Here is a 25374-nt window from a genome sequence, read left to right as displayed (position 1 = left end):
CCTCTGAGCCTGCCAGCCTCTGCAGTGAGATCTGTGACCTCAATAGTTGACTCCTGTGGCTTGGGATGGGCCAATGCAAGGACTTGCCCCTGCAAGTCAAGAACTCTGCCTGTCAGTCTCCAGACTGTGTCCTCAAGCTGCTGGATCCTGATGGACTGATCTGATATCATTTGAAACACAGTGGAGATGTGGGGAGTAATGGTCTGATCAGAAGAGGTGGCTCTTGATGCAAAAGAAGTACTACCCCACTGACTAGACAGCAAAGAAGCCACACGCTGTGAAATATGCTCGATCTGATCGTCAGCCAGTCTGAACTCTGAATGAGGTGCTCTGCTCTCTGGCTGATACACTGGTGTGGGCATCCTAGTAAACTCTGAAGGGCCAGCCTCTGTATCAGGAAAGAACTGGGTATCTGGTGATGCTGCCCTGAAGTCATGTACAAGAGAAGATGGACCTTCTTCTTCTACTCTGCCTTCAGTTCTGTCTTCAGCTCTTGTTTCAGCTCTATCCTCAGCTCTTTCTTCAGAGCCCTTGATCCAACCACCATCAGTCTTTGTAAATCCCATTCGGTGCAGGCTGTGTTGGTTGAAAGTGTCCACATGAGATAGTTTGGTAGGTGCCTCCCCCTCACAGCTAACTCCAAACCTCCTAAATACTCTAGTAAGGGCCATACCATAAGGCAAGTGTGCCTTGGATCTGTTCAAAGTTTCTCTCATGGCCTCTATCATAAGTGCAGGGAGGTTCAGGGGGGTCTGAGTGATGACATGAAACATGATACATGCATCTCTGCTGGAAAGTAAGTCATGCCTACCACTCCTAGGAAAGAAGAGCTTTGTTACCATCTGATGCAGAACCCTCATCTCAATGGACAAAATCTTTGCTTCCAATTTGTTTAAACTCCCTGAATAAGTTTCTCCTAAAATAATTCTGATCCTCTCTTCTTTTACTGGGAGTTCCATATAAGAGTAACCTTCACTAGGCAACTGAAGTATTTCTCCCAATATCCTAGAATCCAAGCAGATATCAATTCCCTTGACTGTTGAAGTCACTGACCCAGCTCCATAATGTAGATTCTGGTAGAATTCTCTAACTAGGTCAACATAGGTGACTTCCTTAAGGGAGCAGTAGAGTTCCCATCCTTGGTTTTTAATCTTACTTGCAAAAGTAAAGCCCTCTTTCTCAAAGAACCGAAAATCTATATTCTTCCCGATTTCGACTTTTCTATCTGAAAGAGAATTCTTACTGGGGCTTAGAAAGGATTGAGAGGGACCTTGAGCAGGTACTGAAACTGGAGTGGGAGCACTGGAGGACTGACCAGCTTGCCTTTTCTTTCTGACAATTTCTTCAGGCTCACGGATTGACTTTCTTCTTTGGGGAAGTTTCATCTTCGGAGCCATATTCAATATAGTAGCAGGCAAGGAGACTTGAATTGAGTGGAGGAGGAATCACAAGAGAGTGAAGAAAGATTTTGGTGGAGAAAAGAAGTAGATTTGGGAAGATCGGTGAAGTGCTAGGGCACGTTCCAACCGCGCCAAGCAATGCGAGAAAGCACAACAAATTCCTTTCAAAGGAGGCGATTTCTGGTGGAGAGGAGGAGGGAGAATTGCTTCGAATTGGATCCTTGGATTTGGAGCAGAAAGAGTTGGAGAAGACGGCTTTTGGAAGGAGGACGAGAGAAGATGAGTCGTCTCACGAACAGGGATCCAGTATAAAAATAATGAATCCCGTGGGAAGTTGGTGGGATTTACAAGTTTGCCATTGAGTCGACTCATGGGGGTCGACTCATGAAGTTCAGAAATTCAGAAAAAATGTGAATAAATTCCAAAAAAAATTGAAATTTTGAGTGAAGGAATTTTGCTCAATGATAAATTTTTAGAATGATAAATTTGAGCTTTTGGGACCATGATAGATATTGAAAATTGAGCTCTAAGAGTTTTTGACATCAATTTTTGGAAATTGAGAGAAAATTTAGGCATATGGATCTAGAATTCCTAGATTTCTCCTAATTTCACAGAATCTATCCTCACTAAGGGCCTTTGTAAAGATATCAGCTAATTGGTTTTCAGTGCAAACATATTCAAGAATTATATTTTTGTTTTGAACATGTTCTCTTATAAAATGATGTCTTATTTCAATATGTTTGGATCTTGAGTGTTGAATTAGATTTTTAGATAGATTTATGGCACTTGTGTTGTCACATCTTATTGGTGTTTCATTAAGTTTGATTCCAAAGTCTTCGAGTTGTTGCTTAATCCACAAGATTTGAACACAACAACTTCCGACTACAATGTATTCGGCCTCAGCCGTAGACAGTGCCACCGAATTTTGTTTCTTGCTAAACCATGAGATTAGGTTAACTCCAAGAAATTGGCAAGTTTCACTTGTGCTTTTTCTATCTAATTTACATCCAGCAAAATCAGCATCTGAATATCCTAATAAATCAATTTGTGAGTCCTTAGAGTACCATAACCCTAGAGTTTGTGTACCATTTAAGTATCTAAGGATTCTTTTAACAGCATTCAAATGAGATTCTTTAGGATTAGATTGATATCTAGCACATAAGCAAACACTAAACATGATATCAGGCCTACTTGCAGTTAAATATAATAATGAGCCAATCATACCTCTATAGTATTTTAAGTCTACACATTTACCTTCATCATCCTTGTCAAGCTTACTTGAGGGACTCATTGGTGTGCCAATTGGTTTGCAGTTCTCCATTCCAAATCTTTTGAGTAATTCCTTGGTGTACTTGCTTTGGATGATGGAGATTCCCTCTTTTGATTGTTTGATTTGGAGTCCGAGGAAGAAGGTGAGTTCTCCCATCATGCTCATCTCGAACTCCCCCTACATAAGCTTAGCAAAGTCTTGACAAAGGGATTCATTAGTAGACCCAAAAATTATGTCATCAACATAAATTTGTATAACTAGCATATCATTTTGATTTCTTTTAATAAATAGGGTTGTATCTACATTACCTCTTGAAAAACCATTATTTAGTAGAAATTTGTTTAGTCTTTCATACCATGCTCTAGGTGCTTGTTTTAATCCATATAAAGCTTTATTTAATCTAAAGACATGATTAGGAAAAGCATGATTTTCAAAACCAGGGGGTTGTTCTACATATACTTCTTCAGAGATATATCCATTTAAAAATACACTTTTAACACATTTGAAATAATTTGAATTTCATAAAGCAAGCATATGCAAGTAGAAGTCTAATAGCTTCTAATCTAGCAACAGGTGCAAAGGTTTTATCAAAATCAATTCCTTCTTGATTATATCCCTTAGCAACCAGTCTTGCTTTATTTCTAATTACATTTCCATGCTCATCTAATTTATTTCTAAAGACCCATTTTGTGCCAATTATTGAATAATCTTTAGGTCTTGATACTAAGGTCCAAACATTATTTCTTTCAAATTGATTAAGTTCCTCTTGCATAGCATTAATCCAGTTATGATCATTTTCAGCTTCTTCAAAAGTTTTAGGTTCAAGTTGAGATACAAAAGCACAATGATTAACTACATCTCTAAGTGAAGAACGGATTTTTACCCCATGCATAGGATCACTAATAATTAACTCCTTAGGGTGGTTGTGAACATACCTCCATTCCTTGGGTAGGTCATTTGTACCTTGAGGTTGTTCTTGAGTTTCTTCACCTCTCTCATTTTGTTCGTCTTCTTGATCCTTGTCTTCTGGAGTTGCTGAATCTTTTAGAGTGATCTCCTTCAAACCTTCTATTAGTGGATCTGCATCATCAACACCCTCATTCTTCCTTGAAGGAAGATCGTTAGATTCATGAAAAACAACATGTATGGACTCCTCAACTACTAAAGTTCTTTTGTTGAAAACTCTAAATGCTTTACTAGTGGAGGAGTATCCTAGAAAGATTGCTTCATCTGATTTTGCATCAAATTTACCAAATTTTTCTTTGCCATTATTTAATACAAAACATCGGCAACCAAAAATATGAAAATATGCAATATTTGGTTTTCTTCCTTTCCAAAGTTCATAGGGGGTTTTCTTTAAAAATTGTCTAATTAAAGCACGATTTAAAATGTAACATGCTGTGTTAATAGCTTTCGCCCAAAAATATCTTGGAAGGTTGCTTTCACAAAGCATGGTACGGGCCATTTCTTCTAAGGTTCTGTTTTTCCTTTCAACTACCCCATTCTGTTGGGGTGTCCTAGGAGCAGAGAAGTTATGGCCAATTCCATTTTCATCACAAAAATTTTCAAAATCTTGATTTTCAAATTCAGTTCCATGATTACTTCTAATATTTTGAATTGAAAACCCTTTTTCATTAGAGACTTTTCGATGAAATTTAGTAAAAATATGAAAAGTTTCATTTTTGTGTGCCAAAAAAAAAACTCAAGTAAAACGAGAGTAATCATCTATAATTATAAAGCCATATCATTTTTCTCCTAGACTAGTGGTTCTAGTTGGTCCAAATAAGTCCATATGTAAGAGCTCTAAAGGTCTAGAAGTTGAAACAGTATTTTTGGATTTAAATGAAACTCTAGTTTGTTTACCTAATTGGCATGCATTACAAATTCTATCCTTTTCAAAATTCAATTTTGGCAAACCGAGAACTAATTCCTTTTTAATTAATTTTGAAAGAGAATGCATGCTAATATGTGCAAGTCTACGATGCCACAGCCAACTAGTCTCATTAATTTTAGCATTCAAGGATACTAGGCATTGCATGTCTAATTTGGCTAAGTCATTCAAATCTACCATATAAATATTGCCATGCCTATGTCCTATAACTTTAATGCCATCGTTAATAGGACTAGTCACAATGCAAACAGATGATTCAAAAACTACTTTATACCCTTTATCACAGAATTGACTAATGCTAAGTAAGTTATGCTTTAAACCTTTAACTAATAAAACATTCTCAATGTATTTGGAGGGAGTGATACCAATGTTACCTATCCCGATAATCTTTCCTTTGCCATTATCTCCAAAGGTGACCATCCCTCCATCCTTAGCATCAAGCGTGATGAATTGTGATTCATCACCAGTCATGTGTCTCAAGCATCCACTGTCAAGATATCATTTTCTGTTTCCTTCTTGGGATGCTAGACACACCTGCAAGCAAAGGTCAAGTTTCTGTCTTAGGTACCCAAGCTTTCTTGGGTCCTTTTAGGTTAGTCAAAATGGTTCCTTTTGGAACCCATATTTTTTTGTGTTTGCATATTTGTTAATAAGACATGTGTATGATTTATGTCCTATTCTTCCACATTTGAAATAAGTAATATTTGTAGACTTGTTACTTGAATAATTTACATATATATCCTTCAGAAATTTTTGTTTCTTCAGAGGTTTATAGCCAAGTCCAGCCTTATCATATATAGCTTTCTGATTATCAAGGATCATATTTAATTTGTTTGAACTTAAGGTGAACTTATCTACTATAAGTTTCAGCTTGTTAATTTCATTCTTTAAGTTTTGATTCTCTTGAATTAAGGTGAATTTTTCAACTGAAAGGTTTTCAGCTTGTTTCACTAAGGACTGATTTTTCAATTTCAGTTCTTTGTTTTTCTTCCCTAGTTTCTTTAATTCATCAATTGAATCATAGAATGCTTCATGCAATTCTTCAAAAGTAAATTCACTAGTGGATTCAGAAGTTACCTCATTTTCGTGTGCCATCAGGCACAGGTTGGCTTGTTCTGTTGAGGTTTCCTCGTCGGAGCTTGAGTTATCACTCGCACTCCAAGTCGCCATCATTGCCTTCTTTTTGAACTTCTTGGGACCTTTCTTCAGTTGTGGACATTCGGATCTGAAATGTCCCAGCTTCTTGCACTCGTAGCATATAAGGGGTTGATCTTTCTCTTTTTCTTTGCTTTGTTCCCCTTTTGTGAATTTCTTTCTCATCCCCTGTTTCCTTTTTCTTAGAAACTTCTTAAATTTTCGGGTGATGAGTGCCATCTCTTCATCCTGTTCTTCATCTTCAGAGTCATCCGTTTCATAATCAGGCGAAGTTGTGGATTTGAGGGCAATGGTTCTTTTCTTTTTGACTTCATCCTCTTGATGTTGCTTCATGCTAAGTTCATGAGTCATCAAGGATCCAAGAAGCTCTTCTAGAGGTAGAGTGTTCAAGTCCTTTGCTTCTTGGATGGCAGTCACCTTGGCTTCCCAAGTTCTTGGCAGTGACCTGAGAATCTTCCTTACAAGTTCACTGTTAGTATAAGATTTGCCAAGACTCTTCAAACCATTAATTATATCAGTAAAATGAGTAAACATAGCAGTTATGGACTAATCATGTTCTATTTTGAACAATTCATATTTATGCACTAGCATGTTTATTTTAGTCTCTTTTACTTGATTTGTTCCCTCATGGGTTACTTCTAACCTATCCCATATTTCTTTAGCAGATGCACAAGTAGAAATGCGATTAAATTCATTTGCATCTAGTGCACAATAAAGAACATTCATGGCTTTGGCATTTAATTGTGTCAATTTCTTATCAACCTCATCCCATTCTTTCTCGGGTTTGGTTGACTCCTCATCATCTATAATCTTGGTGGGTGTGTGAGGACCGTTCACTATGATACTCCACATATCATAGTCGAATGCTTGTATGAATATCTTCATCCGAGCTTTCCAATAGGTGTAATTAGACCCATTGAAAAGTGGAGGTCGGTTTGTTGATTGCCCCTCGGCTAGAGAAGTACCGACATGGGTTGCCATAGATCTTTGGCTCTTTGATTGTTAGATCAAAGAAGGGCTAGAGCACCGGGCTCTGATACCACTTGTTGCCCAGCTATGCAACCCAAGAGGGGGGGGTGAATTGGGTTTCTAAAAATTTTAGGCTTAATTAATTACTTATGATGAACAAAACAAAGACTTTAATTCAATATTAATTACCAAAAGCAGGAATGCAAGGATATAATAAAGAAATAAAGAGAAACAATAAAGCACACTACAAACACAAGGATTTATAGTGGTTCGGTGCCAACCTTGCACCTACATCCACTCCCCAAGCTCCTACTTGGGAATTTCAATCCACTATACTTGTATTCAACCCGAATACAAAATGTCGGAAACTCCGACACTAGCTATCCCAAGCTAGTCTACTTGTTTTTCGGGTACAAGTAAATCCAAAATACTCTAATTTCAGGTTCGGATCAACCTTTTCTTGTTTTGGAAATCCTCCAAAAACAAGAACAATTACTTACAAGAGAAAAAAAAAATTAGAGCATAAATTAATATAATAACAGCTCCTTAAATGAGCAAATATAACAATAAAAACACTTTACTCAAATGAAGAAATCCTTTTTAGATTTTCTCAAGGTGGATGAACGCTTGAATGAATGCTTGAGAAGAAGATGATCTTTGATTGAAGACTTCTTGAAGGCTTTGAAAGATCTTTTGATCAAGGTTGAAACAATAGGCGTGATAAATCCTCTCTTTGAAAGCTCTTGAATCTCTTTCATAATCTCTCTTGTATATTGTGGATCCTCTCTCTTTTTCTTTTGGGTATTTCGTTGATCTCAGGCTTTCTCGTGTGGATTTTGGATCCTTTTGTATATAGGTTTGATCTCTCCTTTTTGATCTCTCCTTTTTGATCTGCAATTTCTTTCACCATTTGAAATATTTTATAGCAATAAGAAACAAGAGAAAATAATTTAGGTAGAAAAAGAGCCGTTAGAGCAATTTTAGAAAGCATAAAAGGCAATTAAAACGGGCAAAAAATTAGCCGTTGCTGACATTTTCCGTCGCAGGGGTCGACTCATGAGTCGACTCATGCTTCAGGAGTCGACTCATGAGTCGACTTCTGTTGCAAAGACCAGAAACATGATTTTCTGGATTTTTTGGCCCAAATCAGCAGAGGTCGACTCATGAGTCGACTCATGCCTTGTGGGTCGACTTATGAGTCGACTCACAGGTCGTGCCAAGCCAAAAATCCAACGTGCCATGGGAATTTTTTTTTTGCGTGCCAATCAGCTCATAGTGCCATGAGTTGACTCACGGGTCGACTCATGCAATTCAAACCTTCATAACTTCAAAAATATAAGTCCAAAAATAATAAAATTTTCACCAATAGTTTACAAATCATTTGTTCTATCAAATGATACTATCAAATCAGGATTTTAATGAAATTACGATTTTGCCCTTGAAGAGCATAAGGACTTTTTCATTTTAAAAATTATTTGTATCCCTTCAATCTACTTTGTAATCATCAAAATCAATCTAGGAGCAACACATCTAGATCCTAACTCTTATTTGTGTGATCTAGTTAGATTCATTTTCGTATGGTAATGAGACATGTCGTGATCTCATCATCGACATCATCGAAACTCCTTTCAATGGACCAGAACTCTTCTGATTCAGACAATTAGAATGATCGATCATCAAGATCATTCTAATTGATCTCAAAATTCATCAGTGACACCTAGCAGTATATGGTGGTAACCCATCAGAAATGAAGATTAATCTCTCGGCACAGCTACCTGTGTGATTGAGTCCCTCTATTAGAAGTCCCAACTGAATTAGGATTAAGGTGAACTCATCAAACCCAACATCAGTCATATGAATCAATCGATTGATCCGAATCTGATGTGAAATCTTAATGGAAAATTCTTTTTCATTATTTCACTCTGCCATGGCCATGGGCTTAAGGACTCAATCTTTCGATCATCATAGGACTACTCTCATCTACCGAGGTTGATAGATTCCTTCTTGATGCGATCTGGTTCCTACAATGAATATGCTATAGCCAATATACACCTCAGAGTTCCAAATGGCTAGGAGATCGAGTTATAGTATAGTCAAACTATAACACACTTAAGGTGAACTGTCGATGTACCTCAGGTCAAAGAACTAGACACACAGGTACAACATCGAGCTAGTCATCGATGAGAAGATAGACTTCCTTATGACTGCTCGAGATGGTTACGCTCAGTACTCTCATTCTCAACGAATACCTGTACTCTCACTCTGATATCTCCACACCGTAGACTCAAGTCACATCTATCCTAAGAAAGCGATCGTACACCAACCTTCTGAATCGATCACATCCTCATGATGATCCTATGGCCAGGAGCTATTTATGAGTTAGTTATGTAAATTCATGCCTTAAATTTTCAACTCTTGAAAATATGAATTAACATTCCTACTAACTCAAAAAATATATCACAAACATAATGTATACAATGTGATAGTAGAATAACCCTTTTATTCATTTATAGTCAAAATTACAAATTTACCCTTACATTTGTACAGGAATGTGTCAGCCAATCTGGCATCTAGGGCACACATCTAACAGGAGGGTCCCATACTGACATCGATTATGATGTGGTTACATATAAAATTTTTTATCAAAGATCTTGGTCAAACATTCTGGAAATAAAGGTGTATAGAGATAGATCCTGAAAGGATGTTTATTTTTTACAGACAAATACATAGAAGAGGTGTTGAAAGGGTTTAGCATTGAAACCTCCAAGGGGGATCCATTTTCCTCTTAGGCATAGGTGTATGCCATGCTATGTACTCGACTTGGTATATCTTGTTGTGAAGTCACGAGCAGATATTAGTTGAATCGAGACGGAGAGCATTGGATTGCTGTGAAAATATCTCTAAGTACTTGAGTAACACTAAAAGATTATTCCTTGTCTTTGAAGAAGAGTTAGAGCTAAGAGTGGGAGGATACACTGATGTTGATAGTAGAATGTCTACATCAGAATGTATTCTTGAGTTATGTTGGTTCGATATGTTGGAAGGATTTCAGGCAATCGACTAATGGAAGTTGAGTATGCTATAGATGTGCAGGATGCATTCTGGTTCTTATAATAGTAGTGGAACTTGATGTCATACCATTAGATGCTTTGACATTGTACTGCAAAGATAATGGTCCATAGCCTTCACTAAGGAGCCAAGGTCTCACCAAAAATTCATACACATGGAGTAGGGATATACGCGATTATCTCAAGCAAAAATACATGGAGGTACAGAGACTTAACTCCATATAGGATGTGGTGGGCCTGAGTCACTTAGCCAACTAAACATTGAAGTCGGTCTTTAGAAGATGGGGCTTAAGTATATGGCAGATTGGCTTTAGTGCAAGTGGGAGTTTATTAGATGTGTGTCCTAGAAGCCAATCCTGGCTGATACATACCTTTCTCTAGGGCATGTTTTGTACTTGATGGGCAGTCTTTAAAATCAATCATGTCATATGTATCTATGATTTATCCTAAAAATTAACAAAGATAATTTTATATATTTTCAAAATATTGAGAATTTGAAATATACATTATTAGTAGTTAATTTTTAAATACTCTTGATCGAAGGATCGTCACGAAAGACAGTGATCAATCCATTCAAGATCAGTGCACGGATCACCTCCCTTTAGGACAGATGAGTCTCAAGTCTGCGGTGTAGAGACATCAGGGTGAGAGTGTGGGTGGTTGTTAGAGAACAACTTGCACTGAGCATGACCAATATAAAAAAAATACTTGGATGTCTACTCACTCGTCAGTGGTTTTCTTGATGCTGCAGTGGTATGACTGGTCCTTTAACCTACAATGTGTTGGCTATTCATGTTGGGAAATATGTCCCAAAAAGCCAATCATCAAGCTGTTGATGGTTGAGCAACCAAGTATTGTAATTGATTTGTTAATAAATAAAATATATTTAGTATTTTCATCATAAGCTTTCATCTTCTAATGAACTCCATTGTTATGATGAAGTCCTTAGGACTATTTAGATTCGATAAAGAGAGGATTTATCGATTAGTCCTTAAAACTATTCACGACCAAATGATAGGCTGTTAATAAGGACAACAGCTTCTATCGAGCATAGGTCGCTGTAGGCCATATGGGTTGGTTGTCCTCTTAACCAAGGAGTGTGGAGACACTGATATGGCCTACAGGTGAGATATAAGGGTACATCATCATTGAACGTGACCAACTCCAGAGTATTCTGCTGTCGAGAATGTCTCTGATGGGATATAGGTATAAGTGTCCCTTAGACTTGAGATCGCCTCAGTGACTTGCAAGCAACTCACTGTGCTTTGGTACTGGACTAACTGAATTTCTAATTCAGGGATGGAAGGCTTCTGGGCACAGTCAAGTACTTGCGAAGTCAGAGTGTGATCGAGATGGGATTGACCACTCCAAGAGTTGGAGAAGAATGAGTCGCTGTATTTCAATTTAGCAAAACCTTGGCCAGGGTAATCCATCAGATGGATTTGATATTTTGAAATACAATATGGACAACCTGATCAGAGTTGACAGTTAAACTCTGGGGTGTCCTATGATCATTTTGGTCAAGGGGATGAATTATATGAAAACTATATCCGCATGGGTTCTAAGGATGTTGTTCTACACATTCGACCTATCCGGTCGTCGGGTACCATTGCTAGATGGTCACTTCGATTGGTATAGGAATTTGTTCCTATGCTACTGATTTAGGTTCAGACCTATGAGGTCACACACATTAGAGTTCATGATCCGATCAGATGGTTGATCAACGATTAAGAATCGTTCTAGGGTTAAATGATCAATACGATTGACATTTAACCCAGTGCAAGTGTTGCAGGAGGATCTATTAGCAATTTGATTGCTGATTGGCTTAATTTGATTAAGCCAATGGGCTGAGATTAAGTCTAATTAAATATGATTTAATTAGATTTGATTTGGGCTTGATTGGATCAAGTCTAATTGGTTTATTGGATAAGCCAAGTGCAAGGAAAAACTAGTCCTAGTTCAACTAGGACTTGGGTCAATCTAATTTCTAATTTGATTAGAAAATTAAATCAAATTTAAATATAATTTAATCTGATTAAATTAGGTTTTTAATTGGATTAAGACCTATTTTAATTGGGTTGATATAATTTTGATTTGATTTGGTTTGGGAAACCAAATTAAAACAAGTCATAAGACAGAATCCTAGTAAGACTAGGATTCCACCTTGCGCCACATAAGCCTTCTCCACGCCCTCTCTCTTATTCAACGCCAATCTCCACTTATTTTGTGCAACAAAAGCCCTCTCCCAGATCTCTCCCATGTTCACAAAAGGTCTCCTCTCTTCTTTCTTACATGGAAGGTGGTTTGGATCAAATCTAAAAGGAATAAGTTTGGATTTCGAATTCTATGAGATAGAGTTTTAGAAATCCAAAACTCTTTCAATTTTGCACCGAATTTATCCAAATTTTTTTTAAAATTTTCATGGATTTTAGGGTATACATTGTGCACCATTTTCTAATGATCCATACATGAAAATATGAAGGAGGTGCTCAAGAGTTGGGCATCCCTTAACTTGCCATGTTTGGATAAGCCTTGACTAGGTGTTTGACCTAGACAAGGACTCTATCATATCTCTCTATATAAGATGAGTTTCTTCATGATATTTTAGGAGAAGTCAAATATTTGAGAGACCTTTGTTCCTTCCAAAAATTAGAGAGAAATATTTTTGGGTCGTGGAGATATAAAAGATGCAAGTTTGGGTGTCTAGAGAGAAAAATGTGAAGAAGAAGAGGGTCTTCTTCTAGGGTTTTTATTTTCATATCTTTCCTCCCTCCATCTTGAGTTTTCTAAGAGCGTCTCAGATCTAAAACTCCTCCTTCTACTTTTCATCTTTGAAAGAGTCCAAATCAAGAAGAAGGAGGCACCTGATCAACCATCAAAGAAGGATCAGCGCAGTACTAGCATACTGTGCTGATTTTCTAAAGCAGGACTTCTGATCGAGATTCATGGGCTGGTGTGGATGACTCCTAGAGGCTGGATGCATGTACGGCTTGCAACATCATTCTCAAGCCCAGATCAACAAGGTTAGAACGTCTAACTTGCAAGGTAATAGATCTGATCTATTGTTTAATACATACATTAGATGTAGTATAGAAACATGTTGATATGATCAACATGTAGTTCATGCTATATTTATATATTTTAATTTCTGATTTAATACTATATAATAATCATGTAATAATATCTTAGATCTAGGGATTTTTTTATTTTAGAAAATAAATTTTGATTTATTTTAGTCTTCCGCTGTATGATCTTGAAAAAGTTTAAAGATCTAACCCTGAAACCCTAGATAAGGTTCCAACAATTGGTATCAGAGCCTAGGTTCTTTATTACATGATTATTTATACATGCTTAGATTATTTTTTATATTATATCTAATTTATAATCTGATTATTAAATCTAAAATTAAAATTTTAGATCAATCACAAACTGCAAGGTTGTCCTGCTGTAAGGTTTACCCCTTACAGTGCAAAGGTTGTCCTAGTTTGTGTAGATCTATCTTTAATCATAAATTTGTTAGATATGATCTAGATTAAATTTATGATTTATTAGATTTTAAAGATGTTTAAATCTGAAATAAAATCTCTTTGTTAATAATTTTTGTGCAAAGAAATTGTTTAAAGTTGAAATTGTTTCAATTACATGAACCTGTTTAGATTAGATCTAAAGTAGTTTCATGTTTATTTCACTTGCATCTTGATTATGAATCAAACATACAATATGGTTGGTAGAATTATATTGTAAAATTATTTTACAAATATGAAAATTATTTTTTGAAAAGCCAAACCCAACCCTCAGCCCAAAACTTAATTAAGAATTAAGAAGTTGTTTGAATAGGTTCTAGGATTGTGAATTGAAGAACCTAAGACACAAACCATAACACATTGGGTTAATGGGTTAGCGGGAATTAGGTCCATTAATTCGGTTAGACCTATGGTTAGATTGAAGATAGACTTAATTAGAGAATTGACTAAATCTAATCAATTGTTGTCTTAGATTAGGTCAAGGATTCTCTAGATCAATTACAATAGTTGTAATTGGTCAAGTCCATGTCTTTAACGAGAACCAAATGGACTTGATTCTTGGCTAAGCGGTCTAGCACGAACTGTTAGGTTGATCTAATCGAAACTAATTAAACCAGTTGGTGTCTAAGGTAAACCAGACCGGTGGTTTTTAATTGGGAGCCCGCTTACTTGGCCATTTCTGATGGTGTCTAAGGCAAGCTTTGGCAGACCCTCCCGCTAATCGAACTTACCTGGCCTCTTGGTGAAATTATGTTTTGATCGGATCACTTGACTATTCAAACTGACCCATGTCAGCTAGGTAAATCAGTGTGACTGATTTAGGTGCTCCTAGACCAGCCCTGATCTTTCTTAAGCTGACTTGGTGAAGCCAGTGGGAGGATCATGATAAGCTGGTTCATCTGACTTCATCCTCTATATTATTTAAATCCTCTAAAATTATTAGGTCCTTAAAATGATAAAGTTATGGAGATAACTGAAAAATAGCCTCCCATTAAGGTGTTTGATAATGAGTCCATTAACTCAATAATCATTACAGACCCAAAGGCCTGGTGCTTTGACTAATGAAATTATCACTCATCATATGACGACTTGGAAGTGTCTCTCTAATGGTGGTTAGGTGAGCCAACCAAAGTTGGGCTTAATCATTCGTTGGTTAGATACACCATGTATGATCATGTTAATGGTTGGACCTAACTGGATCCTTACAGTGGAGGCCAAAGCCTACTGATTAGGTTTCTGGGGCAAAATTAAAATTACTAGAAATTGTTTAGAGAATCAATTGGTTATGAACCTACCCCTAGATGTACATGGGTTGGCCAACCAAAGTTGGGCTTGTGTGTAGTCTAAGTGGATTCTAGTACCCGCTAAGGAATTAGGGTAATTCCTCGAATTGGAGGTAGAGGCTACCAATTCGAATAAAATAGTGGGAGAAACCTTTTGATTAAAGTCCAAATCTTTAGGTTTAATGAATCAATTACTAATTAGGTTATGGTTCTCTTTTGTGCAGATATGGCCACTTCTCTATCGCTCCGATCATTGTTGGACAATGATAAGTTGGTGGGATCCAATTTCGGTAGCTGGTACCGAAAGTTGAAGATAGTCCTGGAGCATGAATGGATCCTATATGTGATAATGGATCTCGCACCTGAGGAGCCAGCTGTCAATGCACGTGGAACAGTCAGAGACACTTACCAGAAGTGGCTCAGTGATCGGACCATGGTGCGCTGTATCATGCTGGCTGCTATGAGCGACGAGTTCAGTCATAGATTCAAGATGGCTCAGCTAAAGGACATGCTTCAAGTGTTGGAGGATGCCTTTGGCACACCCGATGACGTGGAGAGGCACAAGACTAGTTGTGCCATCTTCAACGCCAAAATGCGAGATGGTGCCTCTGTCACTGATCATGTATTGTACATGATCGAGCTGATGGAATGATTGAGCAAGCTCGGCTTTTCCTTGCATGAGCAGCTTGGGAAAGATGCAATACTGAACTCGCTGCCCAAGTCTTATCTCCCATTCCTCACTCATTATAGAATGACAAAGCCTGAAGTAAACTACCACGGATTACTGGGGTTACTTCAGAACTTTGAGAAAGATCACCAACTCCATAAGGAGTCGGTGAACTTAGTGGGAGGTTCGTCTTCTAGTTCTCGACCCTTTAAGAAAGGGAAGAAGAACAAGAAGAAGAAAGTGAAGAAGGTGCAAGTTCAGGCTGGGACATCTGTGCAGTGTCAGACCAAAAAGATCAAACCCGATAAGAGTCAAGCTGAATGCTTCTTTTGCAAGAAGCGGGGGCCCTGGAAGAGGAACTGTCCCCAGCACATTGCCTCCCTAGACCCGAACAGGCAGAGAAAGCAGCAAGTTGTTGCTGGGCAAGGTATTTATATAATAACTCCTTGCAATTTCTCTATTTGTGATATAACTGACTGGGTATTGGATACCGGTAGCCCTTACCATATTTGCAATTCGTTGCAGGGGTTGCAGGTCAGTAGGAGATTCGAGCAAGGTGAGAGGTTCGGGAACGTTGGAGATGGAAGACCAGTTTCAGTTCTAGCATTAGGAATCTTGAAACTTGTATTTGAATCCCATATCGTTGTTCTTAATGATTGTCATTTCTGTCCCAGTTTCTTTTTAAATATCATTTCTGTAGGCCTTCTGGCCAAAAATGATTGTGAAATTTCAATAAAAAAATAAATTTATAATATCATTGAGAATGGTGTTACTATTTTTTGTGGACATTTGAACAATGATGTGTATATGTTATCACAACCTGTTAATGTAGTCTATTCAACTGGCAAGCACCCTAGATTAGATAGTGTGTCAGATATCTACTTATGGCACTGTAGGCTAGGTCATATAAACAAGAACAGAATAAACAGGTTGACTCAAGAGGGAATCCTCGAAGTTAGTGATTGTGAATCACTTCCAACCTGTGAGTCCTGTCTTCTTGGTAAAATGACCAAGTCACCTTTTACTGGAAAAGGTGAGAGAGCTACTGAGCTCTTGGGCCTAGTACATACTGATGTATGCGGGCCCATGAGCACCAGTGCTAGAGGTGGATATTTCTACTTCATAACTTTCACGGATGACCTATCCCGATATGGATATGTCTATCTGATGAAACATAAGTCGGATTCATTTGAAATGTTCAAACGATTCTGAAGTGAAGTAAAAAAATAAACTAGGAAGAGTATTAAAACTCTTCGATCTGATCGAGGAGGAGAATACCTTTCTAGTGAATTTGTCACATATCTAGGAGAGAATGGGATTCTCTCCCAATGGACTCCTCCAGGAACACTATAGCATAATGGTGTGTCTGAAAGGAGGAATCGGACTCTGTTAGACATGGTCCGATCCATGATGGATTTTGCTAGCTTGCCGATATCCTTCTGGGGATATGTACTCGAATCAGCCTGTTATCTGTTAAATAGGGTTCCAAGTAAGTCTGTAATTAAGACTCCATATGAGATATGGACGGGACGTAAGCCAGTACTTTCACACCTTAGGGTTTGGGGGTGCCCGGCCTATGTCAAACGATTTGTCACAAACAAACTTGGACCTAGGTCTGACAAATGCTCATTCATAGGGTACCCCAAAGAGACAAAAGGATATTTTTTCTACCATGCTGATGAACAAAAGGTGTTCGTCAGCCTTAAGGCAATCTTTTTAGAAAAGGAGTTCCTTGGTGAAGGAACCGTTGCCTCTAAGATTGAACTTGATGAAGTTCAACAGGTAGAAGGACCGACACCAATAGCTGAACCTGAGTCTAATATGATTAGATCATATCTGGAGCCCAATGTACCTGCACCATTAAGGTGATCTGGTAGAGTACCGCATCCACCGGACAGATACTATGGTTTCTTGGTCCGGAACGGTGATCCCATCGAACTTGATGAGAATAATGAGGATCCGATCACCTATATGGATGCAATGCAGAGACCTGATTCTGAGAAATGGCTTGAAGCCATGAAATTCAAAATGGAGTCCATGAAGGTCAACGATGTATGGACATTGGTTGACCCACCTGAAGGGGTTAAACCCATTGGGTGTAAATGGGTCTTCAAAAGAAAGAGGGGAACAGACGGAAAGGTGGAGACCTATAAAGCCCGTCTGGTAGCCAAGGGGTATCGTCAACATTATGGTATTGACTATGACGAGACGTTTTCCCCTGTGGCAATGCTCAAATCTATTCGGATAATGCTTGCAATAGCTGCCCATTTAGATTATGAGATCTGGCAGATGGATGTAAAGACAGCTTTCCTGAATGGAGAGCTAACCGAAGAGGTGTATATGATACAACCTGAGGGGTTTACATCTACAGATGAGTCCAAGGTGTGCAAGCTTTAGAGATCCATTTATGGATTGAAGCAAGCTTCTCGGAGTTGGAACATGCATTTTGATAAGGTGATCAAAACGTATGGCTTCATTAAGAATGGAGAAGAGCCCTGCATCTATAAATGGGCAAATGGTCCAGTTGTGGTATTCCTTATCTTGTACGTGGATGACATTCTCTTAATCGAGAATGACATCCCCGCACTACAGGGAATAAATGTTTGGTTGTCATCACAGTTCTCCATGAGGGACTTGGGTGAAGCATCCTACATCATAGGGATGAAGATCTATAGGGATAGATCTAAAAAGATGCTTGGGTTATCCCAATCCATGTACATAGACACTGTGCTGAAGAGGTTCAGCATGGAGAATTCCAAGAAGGGCTATCTACCGATAGGCCAAAAAATTTCTCTCTCTAAGAACGATTGTCCGACAACTCCTGAAGAGAGAGAGCGTATGACTAGAGTCCTATATGCTTCAGCCGTGGGATCTATCATGTACGCCATGACATGTACAAGACCAGATGTGGCATACTCACTAAGAGTAGTGAGTAGATACCAATCTGATCCTGGAGAAAACTACTGGAAAGTGGTTAAAGCCATCCTTAAGTATTTGAGAAATACTAAGGACCAATGGTTGGTTTATGGCGAGTCAGATCTGAAACTTGTGGGGTTCACAGACTCCAGCTTCCAATCTGACCATGATGATAGCAGGAGTGTGTCGGGTTATATCTTTACTCTGAATGGTGGAGCCATCTGCTGGAAGAGTTCCAAGCAGCATACTGTGGCAGACTCTGTTTGTGAAGCAGAGTACATCGCAGCATCAGATGCTGCGAAGGAAGCTGTGTGGCTGAGGAAATTCATCAACGAGCTCGGAGTAGCACCCTCCCTCGATGGTCCGATCCTGCTTTACTGCGACAGCACTGGTGCCATAGCTCAGGCGAAGGAACCCAAAGCACATCAGCGGACGAAGCACATCTTGCGCCGCTTCCACCTGGTCTGGGAGATCGTGGATCGAGGTGACGTCGACCTACAGAAGATCGACGGAAAGGAGAACCTAACCGACCCCTTCACTAAAGCCTTGGCAATAAAGGAGTTCGACAACCACAAGTTGAAGATGGGTATTAGATACTGTGCCGAGTGGCTTTAGGACAAGTGGGAGTTGTTGAGAAATGTGTCCCAAAAAGTCAATCGTCAAGCTGTTGACGGTTGAGCAACCAAGTATTGTAATTGATTTGTTAATAAATAAAATATATTTGGCATTTTCATCATAAGCTTTCATCTTCTAATGAACTCCGTTGTTATGATGAAGTCCTTAGGACTATTTAGATTCGATAAAGAGAGGATTTATCGATTAGTCCTTAAAACTGTTCACGACCAAATGATAGGCTGTTAATAAGGACAACAACTTCTATCGAGCATAGGTCGCTGTAGGCCATATGGGTTGGTTGTCCTTTTAACCAAAGAGTGTGGAGACACTGGTATGGCATACAGGTGAGATGTAAGGGTATATCATCATTGAACGTGACCAACTCTAGAGTATTCTGCTGTCGAGAATGTCTCTGATGGGATATAGGTATAAGTGTCCCTTAGACCTGAGATCGCCTCAGTGACTTGCAAGCAACTCACTGTGCTTTGGTACTGGACTAACTGAATTTCTAATTCAGGGACGGAAGGCTTCTGGGCATAGTCAAGTACTTGCAAAGTCAGAGTGTGATCGAGATGTGATTGACCACTCCAAGAGTTGGAGAAGAATGAGTCGTTGTATTTCAATTTAGCAAAATCTTGGCCAAGATAATCCATCAGATGGATTTGATATTTTGAAATACAATGTGGACAACCTGATCAGAGTTGACAGTTAAACTCTGGGGTGTCCTATGATCATTTTGGTCAAGGGGATGAATTATATGAAAACTATATTCGCATGGGTTTTAAGGATGTTGTTCTACACATTCGACCTATCCGGTCGTCGGGTACCATTGCTAGATGGTCACTTCGATTGGTATAGAAATTTATTTCTATGCTACCGGCTTTGGTTCGGACCTATGAGGTTACACACATTAGAGTTCATGATCCGATCAGATGGTTGATCAACGATTAAGAATCGTTCTAGGGTTAAATGATCAATACGATTGACATTTAACCCAGTGCAAGTGTTGCAGGAGGATCTATTAGCAATTCGATTGCTGATTGGCTTAATTTGATTAAGCCAATGGGATGAGATTAAGTCTAATTAAATATAATTTAATTAGATTTGGTTTGGGCTTGATTGGATCAAGTCCAATTGATTTATTGGATAAGCCAAGTGCAAGGAAAAACTAGTCCTAGTTCAACTAGGACTTGGGTCAATCTAATTTCTAATTTGATTAGAAAATTAAATCAGATTTAAATCTAATTTAATCTGATTAAATTAGGTTTTTAATTGGGTTAAGACCTATTTTAATTGGGTTGATCTAATTTTTATTTGATTTAGTTTGGAAAACCAAATTAAAACAAGTCATAAGACAGAATCCTAGTAAGACTAGGATTCCACCTTGCGCCACATAAGCCTTCTCCACGCCCTCTCTCTTATTCAACGCCAATCTCCACTTATTTTGTGTGACAAAAGCCCTCTCCCAGATCTCTCCCATGTTCACAAAAGGTCTCCTCTCTTCTTTCTTACATGGAAGGTGGTTTGGATCAAATCTAAAAAGAATAAGTTTGGATTTCGAATTCTATGAGATAGAGTTTTAGAAATCCAAAACTCTTTCAATTTTGCACCAAATTTATCCATTTTTTTTTTGGAATTTTTGTGGCTTTTAGGGTATACATTGTGCACCCTTTTCTGATAATCCATGTATAAAAATATGAAGGAGGTGCTCAAGAGTTGGGCGTCCCTTAACTTGCCATGTTTGGATAAGCCTTGACTAGGTGTTTGACCTAGACAAGGACACTATCATATCTCTCTATATAAGATAAGTTTCTTCATGAAAGTTTAGAGAAAGTCAGATATTTGAGAGACCTTTGCACCATCCAAAAATCAGAGAGAAATACCTTTGGGTCGTGGAGATATAAAAGATGCAAGTTTAGGTGTCTAAAGAGAAAAATGTGAAGAAGAAGAGGGTCTTCTTCTAGGGTTTTTGTTTACATATCTTTCCTCCCTCCATCTTGAGTTTCCTGAGAGCGTCTCAGATCTGAAACTCCTCTTTCTACTTTCCATCTTTGGAAGAGTCCAAATCAAGAAGAAGGAGGCACCTGATCAACCATCAAAGAAGGATCAGCGCAGTACTAGCATACTGTGCTGATTTCCTGAAGCAGGACTTCTGATCGAGATTCGTGGGCTCGTGTGGATGACTCCTAGAGGCCGGATGCGTGTGCGGCTTGCAACATCATCCTCAAGCCCAGATCAACAAGGTTAGAACGTCTAACTTGCAAGGTAATATATCTGATCTATTGTTTAATACATACATTAGATGTAGTATAGAAACATGTTGATATGATCAACATGTAGTTCATGCTATATTTATATATTTTAATTTTTGATTTAATGCTATATAATAATCATGTAATAGGATCTTAGATCTAGGGATTTTTTGATTTTAAAAAATAAATTTTGATTTATTTTAGTCTTCCACTGTATGATCTTGAAAAAGTTTCAAGATCTAACCCTGAAACCCTAGATAAGGTTCCAACAATTCATAGTGAGACTACTTAGTTTAACTGCATATTCTCTTAGTCACTAGCCATTCGGGTCATTGCTGTGTATGTTGGCTATTGTAGGTTCAGGTTCACTGTTTGAAGTAGGATGCACTTAGATGGAACGACCTTAGTAGAAAAGGAGTAGTCCTATGCAATTCACAAGATTGAGTTCAGGAAACCTCTAGCCAGAGCAATAGTGAATATTGAAAAAGAATTTTCATAGGATTCACAAATGAACTTGAGTCAAGCCAATCTAGCATATGACTGACGATAGGGTTTGACAAGTTCTCCATGACCTCCGTCTAATTGAGACTCACGATAGAAGGATTGTATCACACAATAGCTGCACCTTGGGGTTCATCTTTTCTGTTCTGTTAGGTTACTACTATATACTGCTAGGCATCACTGGTGGATCATGAGAACTCACTAAGATCATTTTCGGATCAACGATCCTTATTGAGGTGAGTTGGAATTGTTCTAGCCCATCGAAAAGAGTTTCAATGATACTGTGATGAAGATGATGGTATGTCTCATTACTAGATAGAATAGAACCTGAGGGATCACACACAAAAGGAGCATAACCTGATCAATAGTTTGGATCATATTCGAATTATCAATCAGATTGATAGTTTGAATTTTATAAATTGCTAATTTGTAATCATTACAATTTTGGCAGCTACTAACTGTTAGTGCAGGGACTTAATTGCAAGTGTTATAATTTTATTGAGACTGATTAAATTATGGATTAAGTTTTAATTTATTTAAATTAAATTAAATTTAATTAGATTTAATTTAATTTAATATTAATTTTACTCAATTATCCAAATCAGATTTGGATTTCAAGCTTGATTGGATCAGGCTTGACAGTCTTTCGAATTTGACTCGATTCAAACTCAATTTGAATCCAATTGAGATCCAATATGACCCAGATGAACCATAATGACTCATAGAGCTCAAGTTTTTCGAGACTCTTTCTCCAGTTTTCATGCTGAGAAGGGGAGGGAGTGTGTGAAAATGCACCCCCTTTGTTTTTGCATGCGTGAAAGGGGAGGGGGCGCCAATAGTTGGTGCCCCACCTTATCTGGGATTTTTTTTCTTTCAGATTTTATTTCTATTTGAATTTAATTCAAAATAGGATCAAATCATATCTAATATGGCATGTAAGGAATTTTTTGTGCAACAAAAATTTGGAAAGGAATTGGCATGCGCTAATTTTTTTATGGGAATCCTTTCTTGCCGCACAATGTCATCTCCATGCCCATCTTATCCTTGATTTTGGTTTGAATGGCTAACATCAAAGGAGATAAGATCTTTTAGGGCATGAGGAAGTGGTTGGGAGGTGAGATTATTGGTTTTGTGTGACAAAAAGAATTTTGGGTGTGAGGTTTTGTGTGAGATGAAGCAAAAGGCTTCTTTAAGACAAAAACATCTCAACGCCCCAACTCTCTCCCTCCTTCCTTACATCTCCAATGCCAAAATCAGATAGAGATCAAATCTAAGAGAGAAAAAGAGAGAGAAGAAGAAAGGTTCTTCTTTCTTTCTTGATGATCTGGTTTAGATCCTGATGGATCTGCTGAAGCAGTTCGCATAGTGATCTTCTTCTTCGAGATCTAGAAGAAGAAATGTAGATCCAAGGCAAAAGAGCGAGATCTGTAAGGTACTAACTGCAGGGTTTCAGGGTGGGAATACACAGTGGAAACATAATGGATTTTAAAATTTTAATAAAAAAAATTTAAATATTAAACTCTTAAACCAGCATCTCTTTGATGATTAACAATCATATATAATAACATAAATTCAAGATTAAACTTAAGTTATAGAAGAATACCTGCAGCGCTTAATCCAAATTTCGGCAGAACCTCCACAAGGCGCCCAAGTGTTCGCCCACCAACAGTGATCCACACAGGGCTATGATCAGGACACCAACTCTTTGAGATGATTCCTCCTCCAAAATTCTCACTCTGAGAATTTTCTTGAATATTAGGACCTCAAGATCCTCTTCCTCTTCTCCTAGCCTTCCTATCCCTACCTTTCTTCTCTCCTTATCTTCCTTAATTCTCTTCCTAGACTTTTATCCTAAAATCAGACTTGTCCTTTCTATTTTTGGATTTATTCTAATAAGAGAAGGAAGAGACTAATTGGATAATAGGGAGAGGATATTAGAAAGAAAGGAAGAATTAAAAATCTGAATGAATCCAATCCCCCGGCGCACCCCCTTTAAATACTTAGCGATGGGTTGCCTTCGGAAATTTTTCGCACCCCTTCCACGTGCCATCTAACATCCATCAGAAAATCTCATACCTCCTAATAAATTTTCATACCCATCTAAAAGTTTTTGACACATGGAAATCATCAAAAAAAATCCAAGAGATGCTTCATGCAGAAGGACTCTTCGAAATATTTTTCTCGATGATTCTCCGATGAGTCGCGTAGCTTCCCATGGCATAATTTTTTTCCATCACCCATCAATATAATTTTATCCATCAAATAGCCAAAAATCAAGGCACTAATATAAGAATGTCATGAAAAAAAATTCATATTAAGAAGTGGCATGACAAATGGGTTAGAGTCCTTCACAAGTTGGACTCTTGGTCAGGCGCATGGATTAGGCTGACAGGATTTCCAACTTCAACGAATTTCCACGATTAAAATAGAAGGAATTTTAACTTCAAAAAACTTATTCACACTCAAAATAAAGATAAAATTATATAAAAATTTATTTCATCATGAAACATAGGATAAGATCAAGGATGAGGCATCCCATCTCATGGGATGCAAAAGCTGTTTCTGCACACAAAAACAGCACCCACGCACAAGAAAAATTCTTGACTTATGGAAACTTAGTTTCCTGGCTCTAAATTTTTAGTACATATAGCCAAGGGCTGAGCCAACTCAAACCTAAAATTGATTTAAATTAATTTTGATTTAATTATCCCAATCTGGAATTAATTTTAAACCCGATTCAAAATAAGGAGCTAGTTTTTTGCAACATGTGCTAGCATGTCAATTTTGCAAACATGATCTAACACAATTAGACCCCTGATCAATACCCTTTGGGTGTGACCCATTGGGTTCTATATCTAGCTAGTAAAAGGTCTGAGTTTAAGTCGATTTGATTTGATTAGAATTTAATCTAACCGATCTAGATCCAATAGAGCTAACCCGATTTCAGCAATTAGAACTCTTTCTAATTGGTGATTGAATTAAACTCTTTAATTTGATCAAACCTATAAGATAAGATTGATGTCTAGCAATGTATCATGTCTACCTAGAAGATATAAATTTTTTTATAGAAATATCAAAAATACCCTTCAGTGAAAAGTTACCGTACAATTTGATCCTGCGATCTCCATACACCCCGAATATGACTCTGGATATGGAATGATGTCAAATCCAATATCATACTCATATTTCTCTCAATCTTATATGATGATTCAATTAATAAAATATTAGAAACTTTTTCTAATTTTTATTCTTCTTTGATCAAAGGCTTCCTAAATCATCAATCGATCAGAACAAGTAGGATGCGATTTCCTCTTACCAGGAGTGATCGATTCCATGTTGACCTACTCACAACCTCCATACACATTCTACCATATCTAGAATACCCCGTACATGACTAAGTCATGAATGAGTATGAACCAAAAAATATGGATTCATGTATACAAGGTTCTATGGTAGTCTCAGGTCAAAGGATTACATGCACAACTCCCACTATAAGAAAACATCTCTTGACAGGTAAGTAAATTCCATAAGATGTTTCTTAAGTCGGATCAATTCAGTGAACTCATTCTCTAATGAGCACCCACTTCCTTGTATTAGTGTCTCACACAAGTGGCATATGAGATCTGCCACCCTCTCCATCGAGCATACATAGAAAGTGCTAATCTATCTGGAACATTGATCTCCTACTCAATGCTCCTATGACTAGGAATATTCTAAATCAGGATTTTTAAGATTTTAGGTCTCATAGGTATGATCTCATCATAATCCTAAACCCATTTTCTTGATTTATGGAGTTCATCATAATCATTACTAAAGTAAGATGCAGCATATGATGAAAAATACCTTTTATTATTTAAAGAGTC

Source organism: Elaeis guineensis, chromosome 1, assembly GCF_000442705.2.
Source record: "Elaeis guineensis isolate ETL-2024a chromosome 1, EG11, whole genome shotgun sequence".
NCBI classification, from domain to species: Eukaryota; Viridiplantae; Streptophyta; class Magnoliopsida; order Arecales; family Arecaceae; genus Elaeis; species Elaeis guineensis.
This window is presented reverse-complemented; position numbering follows the sequence as displayed.